This window comes from Thermobia domestica, unplaced genomic scaffold (genome assembly GCF_964235325.1).
Source record: "Thermobia domestica unplaced genomic scaffold, izTheDome1.hap1.1 HAP1_SCAFFOLD_190, whole genome shotgun sequence".
NCBI lineage: Eukaryota > Metazoa > Arthropoda > Insecta > Zygentoma > Lepismatidae > Thermobia > Thermobia domestica.
The window spans coordinates 178659-201647 of record NW_027655920.1 but is presented as its reverse complement, the minus strand read 5'-3'; the positions used below and the strand labels follow the sequence as shown (position 1 = coordinate 201647).

At 36.8% G+C, this 22989-nt stretch overlaps 1 protein-coding gene across 1 annotated transcript in view; it reads right to left on the bottom strand.

The window, feature by feature from the left end:
- The window catches only part of LOC145676517 (putative cytochrome P450 301a1, mitochondrial), a 217644-nt gene extending 194934 nt beyond the window's left edge, over positions 1–22710 (bottom strand). The window contains exon 1 of the mRNA XM_081747340.1: positions 22637–22710. The gene's annotated coding sequence lies outside the window, so the exon portion shown is untranslated. The remainder of the gene's footprint in view (positions 1–22636) is intronic.
- Between the last annotated feature and the right edge of the window lie 279 nt (positions 22711–22989).

Here is a 22989-nt window from a genome sequence, read left to right as displayed (position 1 = left end):
TATCGTATATTATCGTTAAGGTCAGGGGCGGATCCAGGACGGACTTCCGGGGGCGGCGGTGGTTTGTAATACTCCTACTTACGTTATAGAGCTACTTTTAAGAGCTCCAAACTCTGGGAAGGATTTTATTTATATATAAAATAAGAAAGTTTCCTCTTCTCGGGGTGACAATCACCCTGATCGGCTCCTCCCCCTGGTTAAAGTCGTCATTACCCATGAAGATGTTAACGATTTGACTGCATCAAGCGTACACCCAGAAATTGATCTTGGCAGGGGTCCGAAGTTTGGGGAAGGCCCGCCAATATTAGCTACTACGTCTATGCAATATTGAATTGGTATTATTCTACACACGATAAACGATACGTTATTTTAAAGTACTGCTATCTATATCCTGAGAAAAATAAAATGAAATAAATTCTTTCAGGTTAACGTCCCACGCTTATTTCCTTTTAGCCCAAGGGAGACGATTATTAAGGCAGGTGAATGATGATGTAAGAATTTGTGGAGTATGAATGTGGGAGGAAAAGGGAGAACTCCGAGAAAACACGGACACGGCGTTGTCCACCACAAAATTACTTGACCGGGGATGGAAACAGGGACACCAGCACCAAAGGTAAGCACTCTACCACTGAGCCACCGTTTCCCCAGTTATAAGAAAATAAACAGAACGTATGCAGTGTAAGACCATATCTCTTAAGGTGATCTTCTCTTCTAGATCAACCATGGTTTTCTTAAGAAGGTGTTAAAAAGGTCTCTCGAGTAACTTTTTTTTTTTTTTTTTTGAGGGATGTCCGCACCCGATGAACCACTTCGTGGGTGCACCCATGGATTCCATTAACAAACTCAGTTGAGATAAACCTACTAGTTGCCAGTTGCAAAAAAAAAAAAAAAAAAAAAAAAAAAAAAAAAAAAAAACACTTTCGTTCAAAAGTTAACGTGTGAAGTAACGGACGGATAACAGATGTACATGCATGTCCAAAATTTTTGTCGCATGTCTAGGAATGCGCACGAGACGAATCGAGACAGGATTTTCCTGACAAAATTCGAGTCGAGACACGGCTCTTCTAATAGAGAAATATACAGTTTTCGATTCGAGACCACTTTTACAGCACATTTTCGAGACGAGACAGCTACAAATCTTGTCTCGTGCCCATCCCTACGCATGTCTATAAATATGTTGTTATAGGAATATAATTTGATAACGAATTCGTCCGGTATATCTTATAATGTTAGTATGTGTATAATCGGCAAAGACATGTATGTGGCAAATTTCATGTCAAAAGAGGAGTAAATAACAACAATAAGACGAAAATTAAACTTTTTTTGTCTATTTAGCAACATTTTGTTTTACTCATTCTAATTTTCGTATTTACAATTCTTTTCCTATGAAATTTACCAGAAATATACATTTCCCGATTATACACATAGTATTAGTATTGAAGGTACCCCGGAAAATCATTATCAAATTATATTCTTACAAGAAGACAGTTATAGATATGCGACAGTCAGTTTGCACATGACTGTACAAACAATATTAGAACCATATGAGGCAAACTACAATAATCCTAATAAAGTGCTTAAATTTAGAATATTTTATTACTCTACAGTTACTAACGTATTTTATTTTGAACAACTAATAAGATGATTTCCAGTGTATTCAGAGACTGTAGAAAATCTCTAGGCATTAGAAAAACTTCAAAATTTGAAATTGTTAGCTACATTCTTATCATTAAGTTGGCACTTTTTAAAATTTTATTTTCATAGGGAGATATGTGCTCCCGAATTGAAACAAATCGGGAGACTCCAAAAAGTTTTAAAATTGTGCCAAAATATCGAAATTCTCGTAAAATGAGAGAATTGAATGGATTCATTGTACCGTCTTGCTCAAAAAAATCTTGGCCATCCACCTTACTTTAGAAGAACATATCGTAGTGGTTGTTAAAGTGCGATCAGTACATTGAATATCTTCTGAGGGTGTCAGGGACTAAAATTAAGTGTCAGGGATTAAGAGATTTATGAACCCGGAAGTTTTTACATATTGAACACTAAAGAAAAAGAATTTGTAGGACGCTCCACCACTTGTGGGCGTTAAAGAAACCTGTAACGACTCTACTACGAAGGGTGGAAGCCTCCATAGAAGTTAATAATGATTTTGGGTCTGGGCTGAGGATGTGTTTTGAACCCTATGCGCATACTATGTGGATCACTCTATCTCCTATGTTTTTTAAGGGTCTGTCAGTAACCGATGTCATTACCAGGTTAATAATTAGGGATTCGCACGAGACAGGATTTTCTTGACAAAATTCGAGTTGAGACACGGCTCTTCCAATAGAGAGATATACATTTTTCGAGTCGAGACTCATTTTTGCAGCACATTTTCGAGACGAGACAGTCACAAATCTTGTCTCGTACGCATCCCTATTAAGAATAGAATTGAAGTGATCAGAAAGTTTGGAACGACCAAAATAGCTCTCAAATAACTCTAAACACATAATTACCTACCAAATGAACAGAATTGTAGCGTTAGTTAACTCTGGGATGCCGAGCATCCCCTATTCGCAAGGATAAACTATTTAGTTACACTTAACTTATCGCAAGTATTTCTACTGAAATTTCTTTTCCCAAATGTAAGAGTCTCTCGCCTCACTTGGGCAAGCAGAAACACTGTAAATGTGCATCACTCAGATGCACAATTTCTTTCTTTCCTCTCGTTGTACGCCAGGTCCTTCGGGAGTCCAAGAGCTTCTGCAATTATTGGAATTTCTGGTTCTTCTAGTACCAGATTGTTCACGTGCGAACTCTTGTTTTCCTAGCCGTTCTTATCCCTTGCAATCAAAGGTTTGTCTTCGATAGAAGCTGGCATGGTATATCTCAGCTTTGCGAACTCTGTGTAATTATATTGTGCTGAACTGAATTTACCTGTACAAAACTTACAAGGAACGGACATGAACGTGTCATCCGGATCTCCGAATCAAACCTAGTCTATTCGATAAACTTAACAAAAATATGTTGATGCACAAAACATTAGGTGCCATGGACAACCGAGTAAGCCTGTGGGACCCATTAAACCTGTTAGTACAAAGAAAATCGTAGACTCGCAGTGAAATAGCTATTGCATCAAGACTGTTCATTGGAAAGTCATGGTTTGTAATTCATTCTCTTTAGCGTGAAACGGCTTTCCAAAAGTACTATGTATTGGCGCCCATAATATACTTGAACAGGGAAAATTGAGACAATGTCGGAAAAATTTCCTCCAAAAATCCCTCCCATCAACTTTGACTCCCTTCTAGAGTGCCTGCGGGTAAAAGCACACAATCCAAATGTATCTCGAAAAATTAGGGGTTAGGAAATGGGTGTACTAGGTTTCGTTTTGATAGACTGAATAGGTATGAGTGGAAATGTTGTATACCAAAGCCTCTCTCTGAAGAATTAGTTGTCTCTCATAAGTTTTGAACTTCCCCATGTAAATTTTCTTCTATGTACACTGTATGTCCCCTGTAAAATGTCCTTTAATTCGCACACTGACTAGTGAATGGTAAATTCACGGGAAGATTTTTTCGGGAATATTCCCTGCGAAGATTCCCGGGAAGATTCCCCAAATTGGGAAATTTCCAGGAATTTATGTACAATCATAAATAAAATTGCATTCTATTACTATATTATGATTTCAAAGTTAAATTCGTTTATATACCATAGTATATTATTACTGTTGTCCCCAGAGGAGTATTTAAAATGTATATTCTGAACGGTGTTATGCTATTTTATTAACATTTTATTATATTTAGAGAGTACGCATAAATGGATATTTATTTACAATATGTTCTATGAAAGTAAATATGTTTCAAAATGGTATAGTAAGTCCACATTCTTTTAAACCGCTAAACAGTTTAAATTTATATGTAAGTGGACTTTCTAAACTTGACTCTACTACTGATATAAACATATTAATTTTTTAAATGTTATAAACAAATTAGGTTGGGTAACTGCCAGAATACACATGTCCCACCATTTTGTCAATATTTGCGCATAAATATATGTGTTCACAATATTTGCAAGATACTTTCTTCTCTTTATAATTTTGCATGTAATATCGCCACACACGACCTTTGTTCCTGCCCATTTCTCGAAATTTCATGCTTTAATTCACATGTAAGAGAAGTCTGAGTACAAACACGGTGCTCGCGGGTTTTCTCGGGGTTCTCCCGTTTCTTCCCACTTTCTTCATTTCACTCATTTCTCATTATCACCGTCTCCTTTAACCTAGCCGGCTTAACCGTGGGACGTTAAACATAAATATTTGATTTCATTTCATTTTATTAATCACCATTGGCAGATACCCTCTCGTTACTCTACTACGTCTACTTTTGATTAGCAACACTGATCATAGATGAAGAAAATATATTTTGTATATTTTGCTTGTGTTGCGGCTTTCATATGAAATGAATTATTATTTTATTGTTTTAGTGTGATACGAAGACTGTACCTATACTTATAAGACAAACACCAAGCTGTGCCTAGTATTCAGCTTCAACAAGCTATCGTAATCCTATTTCTATGTAAACGTGTTCCAGTGATGATTTCAGAGGGTAACCCGCGTGATCGATTCATAAGAAAACTATAAAACGCCATCTTTATTTGAGATAGAGATGGGGGTTGAGTCAAGACCCGGTGTAATATAGTGTACCATTGTGGGTGCGTCCCTGATGACAGCCTTGTTATGCAAGACATTTCTGTATGTGAGTTGTATTTCCTATATTTTGGTTACACAGAAAAGGGAGGGCGTAGTACATTACAGAGTAAATAGACATCACATTTATGTCAAGAATAGTGATAATTTAAGAGATTTCCTTAAGTAAACTTTAAACACATTGTAGGCCTATACACAAAGTATTTTGTGGTTATTAAGTTTGCAGAAACCTAGTGTACTTTGTCAGTGTACATTCTTCATAAGTTAAACACAATACTTGTTTTTTTTTTTTTTTCTATGTTTATTCCTGTTTATCTTACTGTTCTAGTAGTAAACTTCTTTCAAAATGAACAAACAACATTCGCAAACAAATCTTCGCTTGAACTTCAAACAATAATTACATAATACTAGTAATGAATGGGATGATGAAAGCTTTGACAGTAACTTGCGACCGCAGGAAAGCAGTTAAGAGAAACCGCGTAACAAATATATCAAGGACTGAAACCATTGGAGTAGCCACAAGACTAGTTGGCAATACTAAATCTGTTCTCATCGTCCTTGCACTACTCAAAGGCGGAATTTGAGAATCCACAACCACTATCACCTTGTAAATATTTCAGTTTACGTCCCGCGATTATGCCCTTTAACCAGTCCCGTATCCAAAGGGGGGGCTAGGGGGGCCGGGCCCCCCTAAATTTTCACTGGCCCCCTAAAATTTTCACGATAGGCTTGCAAATGAACTATAATATGGTGAACTACAATATGGTTGGATCGGGCCCCCCTAACTTCTACCCCCTATATTTTGGGGCTGGCTATGGGCCTGCCTTTAGGCTAAGAGAAACGAATTATTAAGGGATGTGAACGATAATGAAAGAATGATGAAATGAGTTTGTGGGAGGAAACGGGAGTAAATTGAGGATACCTATGGACATGATGTTGTCTAACATAAATTTACCTGGCCGGGGATCTAACCAAGGACCCCACGTAGTAGAGGTAAGCGCTCTAACACAGAGCCATCGTGTCCCCACTATGACAGTGTACCAGTGATTCTGTAGCAGAGAAATGTTTTAGGACATTGGCCCTGTTTGGTTTCCTTCTAGTTATGCCTTTGACCGAAATTCGAGAAATAAATGTGTTGCTTCCCTAGCGTGAACTGTTTATTATTACTCTGTGGCAGTAGCGACTGTTAGAGGAATGTGAGGACAGCTGTTTTGTCCCCTACATACATCACCATAACTATTCTGCCATATTGGCAGGGCAGCTCATTTGCCTGAATTGAGAAGCTTCCATGTTCTACTGTCTTCCGCTAACCTCTTCATCTTCACGGACGATTTTTCTGTTTAGGTATCGTCCATTATCTGTAGTCTCCTTCACCCCTCCCTGTCTTTCCTGCCACCATATCCTCTAGCACGTCCTTCATGGTACAATTCCTTCTTAGCCAATGTCCCAATCAGTTTGTTTTCTCTTCTTGATAATACAGGGTGGCCCGAAAGTAGGTATACACCCTTGCATTGATCAAGTATATCATTCTAGCTTATACGAGTAAGTTTATTTGCTTCGGCTGTTCCGTGCTTAAGATATAAGTAAAAAGACATTAAGAACAAATAATAAAGAAACTATAGTCCAGAAAGTATAACGTTGTTGGCTTCCCGCGCTTGGACCTGCTCGTCACTGGGAGTGTAGTAAGAGGGTAGCCAATCACCACCAACCGTCTACTGCGCTCAGCGAGCCACGAGTAACCAAGCTGGCTACTCCCCATAAATGTCGCTACAACTTTTCGCGGGAAGCCAATGACGTTATACTTTCTGTACTATAAGTGTATCTGAGAGACAACAATAAGAAATGATATATAAAGCAATGAGTTGATCAGCATGGGACTGTATACCTACTTTTGGGACACTCTGTATTTAAAATTGTTCTTTTCTCCTATTCCATTTTTAACACACCCTCAATCGTTTTCCGATGGACCCAGCTAATTCTCTCCATTCCTTTCCACACCCACATTTCAAAAGCTGTTTTCATCATTTTGCGTAATGTCCATGTTTCTGATCCATACAGCACAATACTCCACACCAAACACTTTATGAGTCTTTTTCTCAACTCTTTATTCAAGGTCCCACAAAATGATATTTTGTTCCTCGCAAAACCCTTCTTCCGCCTTTCGCCAAAACAAAAATCAAATCAAATGTGTAATTTAACGTCAGATTACAATTCCTTTCTGGCTAAAGGAGATGGATCATTAATTAAAACAAGTGAATGATTATGAAAAATGGTGGAATGAGAATGTGGAAGCATACAGAAGAACCCGAGAAATTCCACGAACAAGATGTTTTCCACTTCAATAGCAGGTGAGTTGATCAATCAAACTAAGGAACCGCCAGATGCGAACGCTCTAACATTGATCAAACATGTCCACACCAGAGATCGGCACCCTTACTCATTTTAGCTCTCAAGGTTGCCGCCCTCACCCTCATTTTGGTAGACGAGGGTGAGGAGAGTGAATGTAAGTGAGAGTAAGTCGATTGAGGGTGAGGACATCATCAATATTTGAGTATGAGGGCGAATGAGGGTGAATTAGAGCGAGTTCACTGAGTGTGAGGGAATTGATTAAGGGTGAATGTGAGTAAGGGTTAATAAAAATGCCCGTCTCTGGTCTACACACTCCATCCACACTGGTGAGATTACAACCTGAAGAAAGTAAACTTTTTTGTTAACAATTCTTTCATTAAATTGCATTGATTACATTATGATTGCTCTTTATAGTGCAAACTGTAAAAAAGGAGGACGTAACATCCGAATATAAATAAATAATAAGTGTAACACTTACACCAAAACTCCTACATATTTTACCCTGGCTATCCGTGTGTTCGTTTGTCCGGTAAACAAAAAATCTCAAGAGCTAGTACTTTATGGATCATCATCAATTTTGATCATCATCATCAATTATGGATCATCATCAATTTTGACCAAGATGTAGAAGATCGAAATTTAGAAGAGAATTTCTTTGATGGAGGCAATATTCAAACCAGAAGGTGTAGAAGTGAAACATCTTCAGTTTTTACATTGATCGGTATAGAGTAAAGGTGTATACCGATCAATGGGAACAAATTATACTATTTTGGAAATACACACACATTATAGGAATGACCATTTCCGGATAAAAAAGCTTTCCGGTTTCCGGAAATCACATTTTCCGTTTTCCGTTCTTTTTTCAGAAAATGTGTCGTCTTCCTATTTTCCGAAAAATTTTACGTCTTTCGCTTTCCTGGAAAATTTTCCGTTTCTGTTTTTCCGGAAAATTTTCCGTCTTCCGTTTTCAATTTTCCGGTTTCCGGAAAAAATATTTTCCGTTTTCCATTTTTCCGGAACGGAACGTATCCTTAAGACACTACTGTGTTGTATACTTTTATTTCTGAAGACAAATAAATAAATAAATAAATAAATAAATAAAATAAGCATTTATATTGGCCAATTAGTCAGCACGAGAATTTCTTTGGATTTTCATGTTTTATAGAAAAAATCCCTTTTTCCCCATTTTGTTGTAGTTACGAACGAAATTTCCTTAGATTTGGGAAATTCCCTCCAAACTACGAACACTGATTAAATGTCCAAAGAATACATTTTATCTCCATCTTTTAACTCAGTTCTAAAACCAGAAGCTACAGAAATCAACTACAACTTCCCCTTTTAATGTGGATCAATATAAAGCAAAATCTATACAAGAGACAACCGTTTTTTCTTTGGAGTTGATTTGATTTTCTAAGAAAAGGTACCATCTTCTCTGTTAACTCTCTATTTAAACGCCGTGTGGACTTTGTGGTGGACAAACACCGTGCTTGTGGGTTTTCTCGGGGTTCTCTCGTTTCCTCCCACTTTCTTCATTCTACCATTTCACTTATCTCTCTTCATCACCGTCTCCTTTAGCCTAACTGGCATAAACGTGGGACGTAACAATTAAAGATTTCATTTCATTTTTCCCTATTTAAACGAAAGTGGTAGAAATCAACCACTTCCGGTTTTAACGTTGATCGGTATAGAGTAAAGCGGTAATAGATAGCGAGCGAGAAGTGGTTTCCCGCCATCAATTAAGCGTACCAACAATATGTCCAGTCTCCTTCTAACCTCTTTACTAAAACCGGAAGTAGTAGAAATCTACTAGTTTTCGGTTTCAATTATTTATCTACCTAGAGCAAAAATACTAGATAGGGGAAACTGCTTTTCTGAATTGATTTTGCGTTCTACGAGATGCCATCTACTCTCTTAACCCTCGTTTCAAACTGGAAATGGCAGAAATCAACTACTTCCGGTTGTAGCTTTGATCGCTAAAGAGTAAAGTCTTTAACAAATAGGTAGAAATGGTTTTCCGACTCGAACTTCTCTGCTATAAGCCGGAAGTGGTAGAAATCTACTACCACTACTTCCGCTTTCAATAGGAATTGAGAAAATATATACCATTATTCAAACGAAACTCCTTCAGGCAGTATATAGGTGAGATTCTTGTTCATTAGAACTTGATCAATTTCACATACAGACACGAAAACAAACATGAAAAAGAAAATTTTGATGTCGACGGTAAGATAACACAAGAACTATAGATTTATTTTTCGCGTGAGGAAGAAACAAACACTTAATTACCCGTAATTAGCACGATGTTTCCTGATAACAAGAAGTAGAAGGAAAAAACGTGGGAATTAGGATAGCACAAGCAAGACAGACATCCTACAGAAAGAACTGATACTGAAGAAAAGAAATGAAGAGATTAGAATTATTGGAAGATTCTTTAAGATTTGGATTTGAAATTAGATATATGAGTTTTCGGCATCTATGGCCACGTTAGTTGATGACGTATCACGTCCTTCAGCGATCATACTATCCGAGAAAAGGGAAAGAAGTGGCCTGGGTCCATAATTAAAGTAGTATCATGGCATTTGCCTGGTATGAATAAGAAAAACCCAGGAAAACTCACTCAGGATGGCTGGGCTGAAAAAGCTTTCACATTTTATCGACCGAGTGTTCCCACCAGGAGTCGAATCCGGACCGCTCGCACCAAAGGCGAGAGCAAGATTCTTTAAGACTGGGAACCTATATGAAATGACTCATTAACCCCAGTGATCGCATGGAAATGCTCACCGTTGACGTTTCGCATTTGAATGGCCTTGAAATCTAATGGCTAGGCTGCCCATACTAACTGGTCTTTCTTCAGGATTTTTGTGAGTTCCAGCGAAATACTGGAATGATACTTATGATGCGTACTAAGTAGGCCTCTGATCAATTTTCTTCCAGCTTTTCCTTTTACCAGAAATACGTACTTGTGGGCAGGTGTAAGAGTGTGGGGGATCGCTTGTGGACGGCGTACCCCCACCACTAAAAAATGTGTATGGCGTCCCCCCAGTTCCTTACAATTTACGTGTTTACGAACCAGTGAATTTCGTTTGGTACTTGACAAATTACGATAGACTTTGAAATTACCGGAATTTAATACTGAAACTAGAAATAGCACATCTACATATAATGACCAGCTGCAATAGAAGGTTAACAAGAGAGATGGAACCTGACACTGTAGTCTTGGAAGCTGTCTTTCAACTTAACGTCCCACGATTATGCCCTTTAGGCTAAGGGAGACAATTGTTAAAGCAAGTGAACAATGATGGAATAATTGGTGGAACGAAGTGTGGGAGGAAACGAGAGTACTCCGAGAAAACCCACGGGTACGATGTTGTCCACCACAAACTTACTTGGCCGAGGTTCGAATCAGAAATCCCAACCACCAAAGTTAAGCGTTCTACCACCGAGCCATCGTGACCTCCGCCTCTGACAGTGAATTCATAACAAAAACAGTTCATCATTGTGGGGCCGTGGTGGCTCAGTCCCGGGTTCGATCCCAGCCCCCGCCAAGTGAACTTTGTGGTGGACAAACACCGTGTGCGTGGGTTCACTCGGGGTTTTCACGTTTCCTCCCACTTTCTTCATTCCACCATTTCATTCATTACTCATCATCACCGTCTCCTTTAGCCTAACCGGCATAAACGTGGGACGTAAAACTCACAGATTTCATTTCATTTCAGTTCATCATTGTGTCTTACAATGACTCTATATTGAAAGTGAAAATTTTACTGTATTTTGCTACTTTTGGTTTCAGTAGAAGAATAAAGCTGAAAGCAAATCTACCTTTTGGATACAATCCATACAATCTACCTTTTGGATACAATGAACTATGTTCTAGTTCGCTTCATATTCGAAAGCAGGGATGAATTCAGGGGGTAGCCCGGGGGGAATCTCCCCCCCGAAGGAAATTCATCCCCCTTCCCCGGACAAACTCCCAACATTTCAGTCACAAAATGTAAAAATTACTTCACCCAATTATTTGTTTTTCTTTCCGTGCACGTGCAGACGAAATCCGATCTCTCAATATACATATAAATGACGCAGACTCATTCAATATAAATATTAAACATGCAACATCTAAGGTAGAATACCAAATAGTCAATAAAACCTGTATTTCTTAACGCTATGACCGAGTTTGGCAGAACATGAAATTGTCAACTGTTAAAGAAATGTTTGTATTTTAGTAGGTACTATACTCTCGCCCTATATTATATATTAGTAAGTAGCACTAGCATAGATTGAGATAGGAAAGGAAAAATAGGGAAGATCTTTCTATCATTCTGTATGATCTCTGATGTCAGCAGATTTCATTTCTTGAAAATGTACAGCTCGTGCATTATTTGAAATAGAGCGCCTAAATCCCATTTCTCACATCGGAAGTAACAGACGTAAATGTGTTTTACGATTGTTAAAGTAAACACACCTTTCTTTAAGAGTCTTCATCCCGGCGAAATTAAAATACCGCTAATTTTACAGTAATTAAGTGATATCTTCAAATAGATAAAAGATAATTGAAATATGGAACAAGAGCGCCCTAGACAATATTATTTTGGGTGAGGTACCGTTATCACAAGTCACCTAGTGGTTTTCCGTTTTCAGCTGTTTAGAAACGCGAAAATAAATGCCGATTTTCAAAATGGCTCGAAATCAAAAGCAGATAAGTGATTCGTGATAACGTTTTCTCATGTAAAATAATATTGTCTAGGGCGCACTTGTTCCACATTTCGATTATCTTTTATCTATTTGAAGATACAGGGTGCGGCACGTAAAACCGGCCCGTCGTAATCTTCTGGTATATTGTGTTTTTGGCAGCACTTAAATAATCTACCTTCCTACCAAGAGATGGCGTGTCGAGGTCGGGTCGACTTACGTGACCTGCAGCAGTCACGTGCAGCCGCAGCCAGTGAAACTTGTCGAAACCAGTTGAGAAAAAGGCCTCGTTGTGTTAAGCCGGGTGAGTGTCAGTGTGTGATAATGCCGTATTCGATATCCGAGCGTGTTGCCATTGTTGAAGGGTTCATTCTCACTGGATCTTTTGTGAAAACAAAGAATTTGTTTCGGGAGAAATTTCCAGGACGTTCTGTGCCAGCAAAAAGCACCATCCAGAAATTGATTGAAAAATGGCGGCGTACAGGATCGGTTCAAAATGCTCCCAGGAACAGACGACCATCTGTCTGCACACCTGAATTAAAGATGCAGGTGGAGGAGATAATGACAAGAAGTCCTCGAAAGTCAACCAGGAGATTGAATCAACAGGTTCATGCGAGTGAGAGAAGTTGCAGACATGTTTTAAGGGGACTGAAGTTAAAACCGTACCGGATAAGTGTTGTGCAAGAACTGAAGGAGCCTGACCTGCAGAAGATTGTACATTTCTGTTCATGGCTGTTGAGCAATGTTACCAGTGGTTTCTTGGATCCACTAATTCTCATCATGAGTGACGAGGCGTGGTTCCACCTGTCTGGGTACGTAAATTCCCAAAACAACTGGTATTGGTCGACAGAAAATCCACACGCAATCCACCAGGTACCCTTGCATGATGAGAAGATTGGTATTTGGTGTGCCATTTCCGCCACACGCGTTATTGGGCGCATATTCTTTGAGTCGACAGTGAACAGTGACGTGTATATGGGAATCCTGGAGGAGTTTTATACACACTTGACCGAAGAGGAGCGTCAGTTATGTTACTTTCAGCAGGACGGTGCAACATGCCACCCATCAGCTGCATCATTGTCCCTTGGTCCCTTGTGCATGAGATGTTTACACCAGAGAGGACAATCAGCAAAGGCTTGTGGCCTCCTCGGTCACCAGACTTGTACACGTGTGACTTTTACTTATGGGGACTGTTAAAGGGAGGAGTATACGAAACAAATCCACACACAATTGAAGAACTCAAGACCAGGATCCAGGATGTCACCAATAGCATTACAACACAAGAACTGACAAGGGTATATATGAATCTCCTCAATCGTGCTCACATGTGTGTTGAAGTGGGCGGAGGACACTTTCAGCACCTGCTGTGAAGGCTGCTGTGAAGGTGAGTAGTCATATACAATACATTACATTACATTTATGTGTTGTAGTTAATCATATTCAATACATTACATTTCATTTTATGTGTTCACTTTATGGGCCGGTTTTACGTGTCGCACCCTGTATCACATAATTACTGTAAAATTAGCGGTATTTTAATTTCGCCGGGATGAAGACTCTTAAGTAAAAATAAGTCAGTTAAAGGGTGAGATTCAGAGGGTGTCATTTAGAGGGATCGGGGAAGAACAGTTATCCCTCCTGGGTTAGAGATTTATGTAGAATTTATCAATATAATAGTAGTATATAAGTGAAAGATTACTATTGAATGTGACGAAGGAGGGGCAAGCGGGACGACGGCCCCGGGCACCGAAGTAAGGGGCGCACGATTCGGGAGGGAAAAAGAAAAGGAAAGGAGGAAAGAAAAAAGAGGAAAATGAAACACTTGTGCACATATATAAAATAAAAGGAAAAAAGTAATAAAAAGTGCTTAAAACCAAGAAAAAGCAGGGTTTACTTTTTAAAATTTTCTCACCTTTCGCAGCTGGTCTGTCGACCTCACTCATATGTACGGGGGTGCCGTCGTATAACCTTGCCCCAAGCGCTGATTTTTCACGACACGGCACTAATCCGTTTCATAAAGTAAACTATTGATGTGTATGCAGTGAAGAAACCAAGGCTAATATACTTGATTTAGAATCAGAAGTGTAAGAAAAAAATATTACTTTTTGTTAAGATATTCCTATGTATGTTTGTTTTAAGACAAAAAAATATTTGAGTTAATTTAAATCTTTTTTAAAAACTTCTACATTAGTAACAAACAGTAACTACTGAATATAGGGAAAAAATAACCAAAATATCTACTGTAAATAGCAGTTAATGTTTAGTCTAAAAATATATTTGCCAGTCTAAAAATATATTTGCCAGGATGTTTTAGATAAAATTAAAGGATTTTTTTAAAAAAAATTATAATCTCACATTGAATATTTATCAGCAATTAGTCTCAATATTAGCTAAGATGTGCATGTGAATGAAATTGTTAAATATGCTGCTTTCTTGCAAAAATACAGAAAAACAACCCCCCCTTCCCCGAGGAGTTCACATTCCCTCCCGGGTGAAAATGTCTGAATTCAACACTCTTCGAAAGATATACGGTCAACTCCTCAGAGCCGGATTAACCCATTTGGAGACCGGGTGATAGGAAAAATATATGTGACCCCTGCTCATTTCGCGTAATACATTACTGTGTATATACAGTAGAAAAGTTAAGGAAATACACGGAACTTGTTGACATAAACGGAACACAAACTACTTAGATATTGTGCATCTAGAAATACACAGTGTTATTTTTTTCTGCCTGGTTGGGACTTGATATTCTACAATTACATGGCAGAACAGTTCTATTCAACGAGAAAATATGAATCATGATTCTCATACACTATATTTGATCTTTGTTAAAAGTGACATAATAATTTATTAAGATAGTGGATGTAACAAATGAAAAAAAATGTTTCATATTTTTGGTTATATTTTATTTCATGATGATAATAATATCTTGTATGATTCTTCCTAGACGGTCAATTGAGATCTACAATATACAAAATAGTATCTTTAAATAGAATATGCATGACATATCGAATTTATTTGGGTATCGTTGTTATTCTGATAGTTTTGAAGCTTAGCGTTCCTTTCAGCACAGAGGCTGTATAAGACATGAAAACCACTGGTTAACGTCAGAAACTTCCTCAATGATTGGAGTTTAAATCTCTGATATCGAAGAACAACACTAAACATTTACGAATAGCCAGGGAAAAAAATGAAGTCCTTCAACTTTACGTATAATGTTTATCCCCTGTAGGCTAAAGTATATGAATTATTAATAAAATTGAATGATTGTCAAAGAAAAGGAAAAATGAAAGGAAATCTTTGATTTTTTTCGTCCCACGGTTATGCCACAGGAGACGGTGATTATGAGAAATGAATGAAATGGTGGAATGAAGAAAGTGGGATGAAACGGGAGAACCCCGAGAAAACCCACGCACACGGTGTTTGTCCACCACAAAGTTAACTTGGCGGGAGCAGGGTTTGAACCCGTGACCCCATGCACCAGAGGTGAACGCTCTACCACTGAGCCACCGCAGCCCCCGCCAAAGAATTGGTGAACATGGTATAAGAATATAGGAAAAAACGGGAAAACCCCGAGAAAATCCGTAGGAACGTTGTTGTTCACCTACGGTTACCATATGTCAGTATCTACCTAAGTATATATGTGGACATATCCGCATTTAACCCTCTTAGGATTTCCGTAGGATTTTCAATTTTTGAGGTAAATTTTAGACTTTCAATCAAACAGCTACTGCTTCCTTATTATTTATCGTAAGATCATGGTTCATACCTCCTTTCTTTCAGGATAGAGCACTCTTCCTAATAGTACCACTCGCTTGTCCATATTATACACCAGAAACGGAAAAAACAAGAAAAATGGGGAGATTTTTCAAAAAGAAATTTTCGAAATTTTTGCCCCCACCTGGCCCGGACGTGGGTTCACGTAGCTATCTGATTTTTTTTTTTTAAAAAAATACGTTGTTATGTTCATAATAAGTGTGCAAAATTTCTTTCTTGTATCTTGAGAACTAAAGTCAGGAGAAATTTTTGAAAGTCTGAAGGTGACACATTTTTCATATATATATATAGAGATGCAAGGGCTCGGAAAAAAACCGGCTTTTTTGGAAAAAAACTCGGTTTTTTCTGCTTTGCTTTTTTGCTTCGGAAATTTTGGGCTTTTTTCAAAATACTGCTTTAAATTGATAAAACAGACTTTGTATCGCTTCTCTATAACACAAAAAATCATTTAATTAGTGGTTGATGCTGATAATAATATAAAACATCGAAAATAAACTATGAATTTCGAAAAAATATTTCAAACAATTTTTCTTCAACATATTTGCATTATGAATTCCACAGGATTAACCAATGTATATAATAAGAATTTTTTAACCTCCTATATACAAAAGTAAGCAGAGTTGGCAAGAACCGTGGTTGTTTTTGAAAATACCAAAAATCCGTTTTTTGGGGGATGTTTAAACCAGGCTTTTTTGGTTTAAACCAGGCTTTTTTGACTTAGATTTTTTGCTTTATGTATTTATATTACATATTCACAGAAATAGCCTAAGTTTGTTTCGCCTTGATGTTATTATGCAACAGCGGGGTTATGCCGGAAGAACTCCCATAAGCTTAAAGAAGTGCGGTCAGTAAATTCCTTAAGTTGAGAATCTCCCGCTCTAGCCATTGGAAAAATCCCGTCATTACTTGAAATGTAAGACAATAACGGGAAAATCCTGTTATTGCTTTGCATCTAAAATTTAAAGGTCAACGTACCATAATCAGTACGCTAAAACTGAGGTATTAAATTACAAATTTAGTACCGGTACGTAGATATCATTGAAAGTCCAATCCAAGCTAATGTTGGAAGCTACGTAGGCAATCGATAAATTTTGCCAATTTCTATCAATATATTTAAGCAATATTGGCTTCTTTATAAAACAACACGCATTTAGGCATGTAGAAATATACAATTTGGTTTGTTTCGTATATTTAGGCTTAACATCCTTACGAAATACCGAGGTTATCAAGGAGAAGACTTTCGCTTAAACTGACATCCGAACCGCTACTTGGGTTACGCATGAAAGAAGGGTTGTGGTTCGACCGAGAATTGAACATGGGACACCTTGATTAAAAGGTGAAAGCGAAATAAAACTATTGCAGGTAGTTTGATACCTGGAAACGTCACCATGAAATTCACACGATTCGCATTTTTCATTCTTTTTATTTTTGTGGTTTAAACCAGTTATTAAAAAAAAAAAAAAAGTTGGTGTAAACCAGCCAACCCTAAAAGTAAACACTTCTTTTTAAAGAATACACAAATAACTAGCAAAATAGTATGTAGTATTTTTACTTCAAAATATTCCATACCCTCTTTTTGAAACAAAATAAAATTAAAATAAAACATAAGAGAAATACTTAGATTTATATGATACACTTAAAGACTGCACATCTAGAGCTTTTGGTTCTATATATTCTTGAAATTCTACAGTTAAGTTTTATAGAACCACCATCACAGTTTACCCAATCCTCAAGTTTTCTGAATTTTTAACAAGAGGGATTCAACATATCATTACGGAACTCCCCCCCCCCCAAAAAAAAAGACTACGGAATATATTTAAGTTAAGCTAAATACAACTGCACAACGAACATGACTGAGTGATTAGCTTTTGCGCTTCTATCGGGAAGTCCGGGATTCAACCAGCATTCGACCATTCTGACAAAGCTTTTCTTCATTCCATCTGTGAATGTAGAAATAGTGCGTGTACTGTGAGTTGGGCGACTTCCTTTTTTATTGTTTTTAAATCGTTATTATTACTAATTACCAGCAGTGACGGTTTTGCGAAGGTTAGGGGGGCGGTCTTTCGGACTGAAGCCCGTTCCCCAAAGTTACGGAATGTCTGCAACAAACGAAATATCTATTATTTATGCCTTTACTCATAAACTTTAAGCTCCCGTCAAATAAAAATTAGGAATGTTTAAAAAAACTAAACATTAGTAAGAAATCCTTCCCAAAATACTTTTTTAAATCCGCTACTGATTCTCAGTATAAAATGATTTTTAAAGTTGTATCCGGAAGATTATTGCTAAACATATAAACGAAACGAAATATTAGTTATGCCTGTACTCATAAACTTCAAGCACTTCCCAAATAAAATTAGGACTTTTTAGGAAACGAAACAATCAGAAAAAACCCTCCTAAAGTACTTTTCTAAATCCGCTACTGATTATTTGTATAAATTGGTTGTGTCCGGAAAATTATTGCTAAATCACTTCACAGCTACAGTATAACAGAAATGTGGAAGTATGGTTTGACGGATATATTGAAAAACGTACGCTTTGACGGATAAATAGAAAAACTGGCAAGTTTAACTTTTGCGCTAGAAGCTAGAGTACTAAAAGCTCTTAGAAATGAAACACGGATGACAAACTAGAGAAGAAAAAAGATGTCGATAACTCAAAAGTTAAAATAAAGTTAAATAGCCTCTAAAATTACCCTCAAATACTACATTCTTCATGTTAGCTTTAATTCGTAAAACATGTGCTCCATCCATCTTGATGGTGAATTTCAGAGCGAAATATCACATTCAGGTCATGGAATTCTTATCTAACTATAGAATATACTATAAGAAAGCTATTTAGATAGAAAAATCATGAAGTTGAAAAAAGCCAAAATTTCCAAAATTCTCGTTTTTTTTTTTCCAAAAAAGCCGGCTTTTTATGTGAAAAAAACCATCGATTCAAAAAAGCCGGCTTTTTTGCATCTCTCTCTCTCTCTCTCTCTCTCTCTCTATATATATATATATATATATATATATATATATATATATATATACTTAAAAATGTACTGCGTCATTACTATTTGACCAAGAGTCAGGATTCAAACGCAAGTTTCTTCAGTATAACGAGCCCTTTCTAACGGTAGCACTCACATGTCCGTATCATACACCTGAACCGGAAAAATCGGGAAAACTGGAAATTTTTCTGAAAAAATCACCCCCTCGGAACACTTGTGCCTCTCTGGCCCGGCTCCGGTTTTACGTAGGGATCTCAAAAAAATTGAAAAATACCCAAAAATACACACAATCCGTACGCAAAGTTTCAATCTGATATCTTGAAATAGAGCGTTGGCTTCTCATTCGGGAGGTCGAGGGTTCGATTCCCGCTGCCGATCATCCTGACTGGGGTTTTCCAGGGTTTCCCTCAGTTCTACCAGGCAAATGCCGGGATGATACCTACTAAACAAGCCCTGGCCGATGCCTTCCCAAATCCTTTCCATTGTTGTTGTTGTTGTTGTTAGATATCCAGTGTAAAATGGCCTCTGAGCTGTATCTGGTGGTTGTTAAATGAATAAATTAAATGAATAAATAAAGGCGTGAAAAGTTTTTGAAATTTGCTTTAAGAAAAAAGTGACGCCCCTCTGCCCCCAAACGGTTCCAAAACGCATATGAGGTGCAGGGTTGAATTCAGGGGGTAGCCCGGGGGGGAATCTCCCCCCGAAGAAAATTCATTCCCCCCCGGAGAAACTCAAAAAATTTCAGTCACAAAATGTAGAAATTACTTCATCCAATTATTTGCTTTCTTTCCGTGCACGGTGCAGACGAAATCCGATCTCTCAATATACATATAAATGACGCAGACCCATACTTTATAAATATTAAACATGTAACATCTAAGATAGAATACTAAATAGTCAATAAAACTTGTATTTCTTAACGCTATGACCGAGTTTGGCAGAACATGCATTGTTAACTATTGAAGAAGGGTTTTATTTTAGTAGGTACTATACTCTCGCCCTCTATTATATATTAGTAGGTAGCACTAGCACAGATTGAGATAGGAAAGGAAAGGTCTTTCGATCATTCCATATGATCTCTCAGCAGACTTCAGTTCTTGAAAATGTACAGTTCTTGCATTATTTGAAATAGGGCGCCTAAATCCCATTTCTCGCATTGGAAGTAACAGACGTAAATGTGTTTTACGATTGTTAAAGTAAACACACCTTTCTTTAATTAAAAATAATTCAGTTAAAGAGTGAGATTCAGAGGGCGTCATTTAGAGGGATCAGGGAGGAATAGTTATCCCTCCTGGATTAGAGATTTATATAGAATTTATCAATATGATAGTAGTATATAAGTGAAAGATTGTTATTGAAGGTGATGAAGATCCTGCTCATTGCCGTGCCATGGGAGAGAGGCAAGCGAGGCGACGGCCCCGGGAGCCGAAGTAAGAGGCGCAAAATTCGGGAGGGAAAAAGAAAAGAAAAGAAGGAAAGAAAAACAGATGAATGAAACACATGTGCACATATATATAATGAAAAGAAAAAAGTAATGAAAAGTGCTCAAAATCAAGGAAAAGCAGGGTTTACTTTTTAAAATTTTCTCACCTTTCGCGACTGGTCTGTCGACCTCACTCATATATACGGGGGTGCCGTCGTATACTCTCGCGCCAAGCGCTGATTTTTCACGACACGGCACTAATCTACTGAAGATTACGTAAACTAAACTTTTTATGTGTATGCAGTGAAGAAACCAAAGCTAGTATGCTTGAATTAGAATCAGAAGTGTGAGAAAGAATGATAACTTTTTGTTAAGATATTCCTATGTATGTTTATTTTAGGACAAAACATATTTGAGTTAATTTATTTAAAAAAAAAAAAAAAACTTCTACATTAGCAACAAACAGTAACTACTGAATATAGGAAATAATAACAAAAATAGCTACTGTAAATAGCAGTTGAAGTTTAATGTAAAATATTTTTCAGTATTTATTTAATGTTTTAGATAAAATTAAACGATTGTTTTTTTTTTTTTTAATTATAATCTCACATTGAATATTTATCAGCAATTAGTCTCAATATTAGGTAAGATGTGGATGTGAATGGAATTGTTAAATATGCTGTTTTCTTGCAAAAATACAGAAAAACAACCCTTCCCCCCGAGGAGTTGACATTCCCCCCCGGGTGAAAATGTCTGAATTCAACAATGATGAGGTGTTATTTGATCTATCTTTGTCCTGACCCATAAAAAAAAAACCGGATTAAATACCTGTTATAGAACCTAAATAAGCGGTCAAAGACGACACTACGCCATGGTTACAAAAGTTACTATAAATCTTAAAAGGGTTAAAGAGTTAAAATTTATTCGTCCGCTACTCCGCACATATTTTCCGAAATTTTTTATTTCTCTGCATTTTCTAAGCTCAATTGAATTTCATACATTTTACGTGTAAAGATATTGTACGTTTGACTATTCAAAGAAGAAACTGTCAAAATAAGATCAGATCTACTGGAAGATATCAGTGGCGGATCTAGAAAGTAAAAACTGGGGATATAAGCTAGAAACCATACAATGATAAGTATATCATAACTTTACTATAAATTTCAAATATATATATATATATATATATATATATATATATATATATATATATATATATATATATATATATATATATATATATATATATATATATATATATATATATATATATATATATATATAATAGCTTAAATTACTTTTGTCACTCAAAACCTGGGGAGGTCTAGGCTCACGGCCCCGACCCCCGTCCCCGGGCTAGTTGGGCCACTAAAAAATATGAATATGCAAAATCAAATTACTGTTTTTTAATTATTTTCTTATGTATTTCAATATATTTTATAATGTAAATCTTTCAGTCTAACATTCCACAATTATGTCCTTTTGGCTAAAGAAGACAATAATTAAGGCAAGTAAATGATGATGGAAAAATTGGTGGAATAATAAAGTGGGAGGAAACGGGAGTACTCCGAGAAAACCCACAAACATTATGTATTTTTATGATATGTGAGTACTCTCTTTTTATTATTTTTCATAATTTTAATGTATTTTTATGATAGGTAAGTATTCCTTTTTAAAATTATTTTTCATACATTGCAATATATATTCATAATGCGTTAAAAGCAATTTGAAAGTAAAATATAAAAGTTAACCTATCATTCTTATGTCGAAGAGTTAATGTGTACGTAACGAGTCAGCCAGATTGAAACATGTCCGCATTTTTGGCATTTCAAAACTTGCAAATCGTACGTCTACAACAAACACACATGACCTGGAATCGAAATTAAAACCTCTCGCACCAAACGATAAGTGATCTACTATTGAGTCACCATACTCCGGAGTTGCCACTACATAACGACTTCACATTGTTGCTGTTCTTATTGTTGTCTATAAATTGGCATTCTTGGATGTATCTGGAGATTATTTTAATAAGAACCAGTTGAGATTGCTCCAAGAACATTGCCAGAGTTAATTAGAACTTAAAAACAACTAATTTTTCTTATTAACTTCTACAGGTTTTATACCAATTGTTCTTTATACTTTATTGTTATACTCATTAAATAATTCTTATAATATAGCTATCCATTTATAATTTCCTTGAGTGCTAAATTTTTTCCACATGTTTTATTTAAGAATGCTGTTAAAACCTTATACGATATGTTGTTTTACGGAGAATGCTCAAAATGGGGGGTTCAAAATCGAAAAATTCGCAAAATATCTCTGATTTACAGTTCCCAAGATATGGCTCCTTAAATCTCCCGAAATCCGAATTTTTTGGCTAATATCTGGCGAACGGTTCCCAGTTGGCCAGTGGCTACCGGTTAATATTTAGTACCAAAATGTTTACCAGTCTCTTAGATATTAATCAATACCAATATTGTCTCTCTGTGACTTATGGTTCCCGAGATATGACTCCTTAAATCTCTCGAAATCGGAACATTTTTTGGTCAATATCTCGGGAATAGTAAGAGTGACGCAAAAAATCTTATCACTTCTTTGAGATAGTTCTCTGTCGAGGGCTCAAAATGAAAAAAATTCGCAAATAAGAGACAAACGAACTTTTTAAGTTCATTGAAAATATATAAGTAATTTTAAAAAGTCACATTTTATTACTTACTTGTTTCCCGTTTCAATGTTTCTTCCTCTTAGCAAAATTTCGCTTAATCCTTTTGAAGTGTTACACACCACCCACTGTCAAGACACATACTACTGATCAAGTGACGCGGGGAAAGCATTTTTCTCCATATCTCGCGCCATGACACACAAAAGTCACGTGATTTCTGTCGTCAGCACACGGACGTTTTAGCAACAAAATGAGATTCTACTCTTTTTTTTTTCCTTTACTTTTTTCCTGTTACAAAAAAAAAAGTAAAATAAAACAGAAAAAAAAGACTACTACTGTAGGAGTAAGCACTTGAAGTTAAGATTTGCTTTCTTTCGCTTTCCATTGGGTTCACTCGTAGCTTTAAG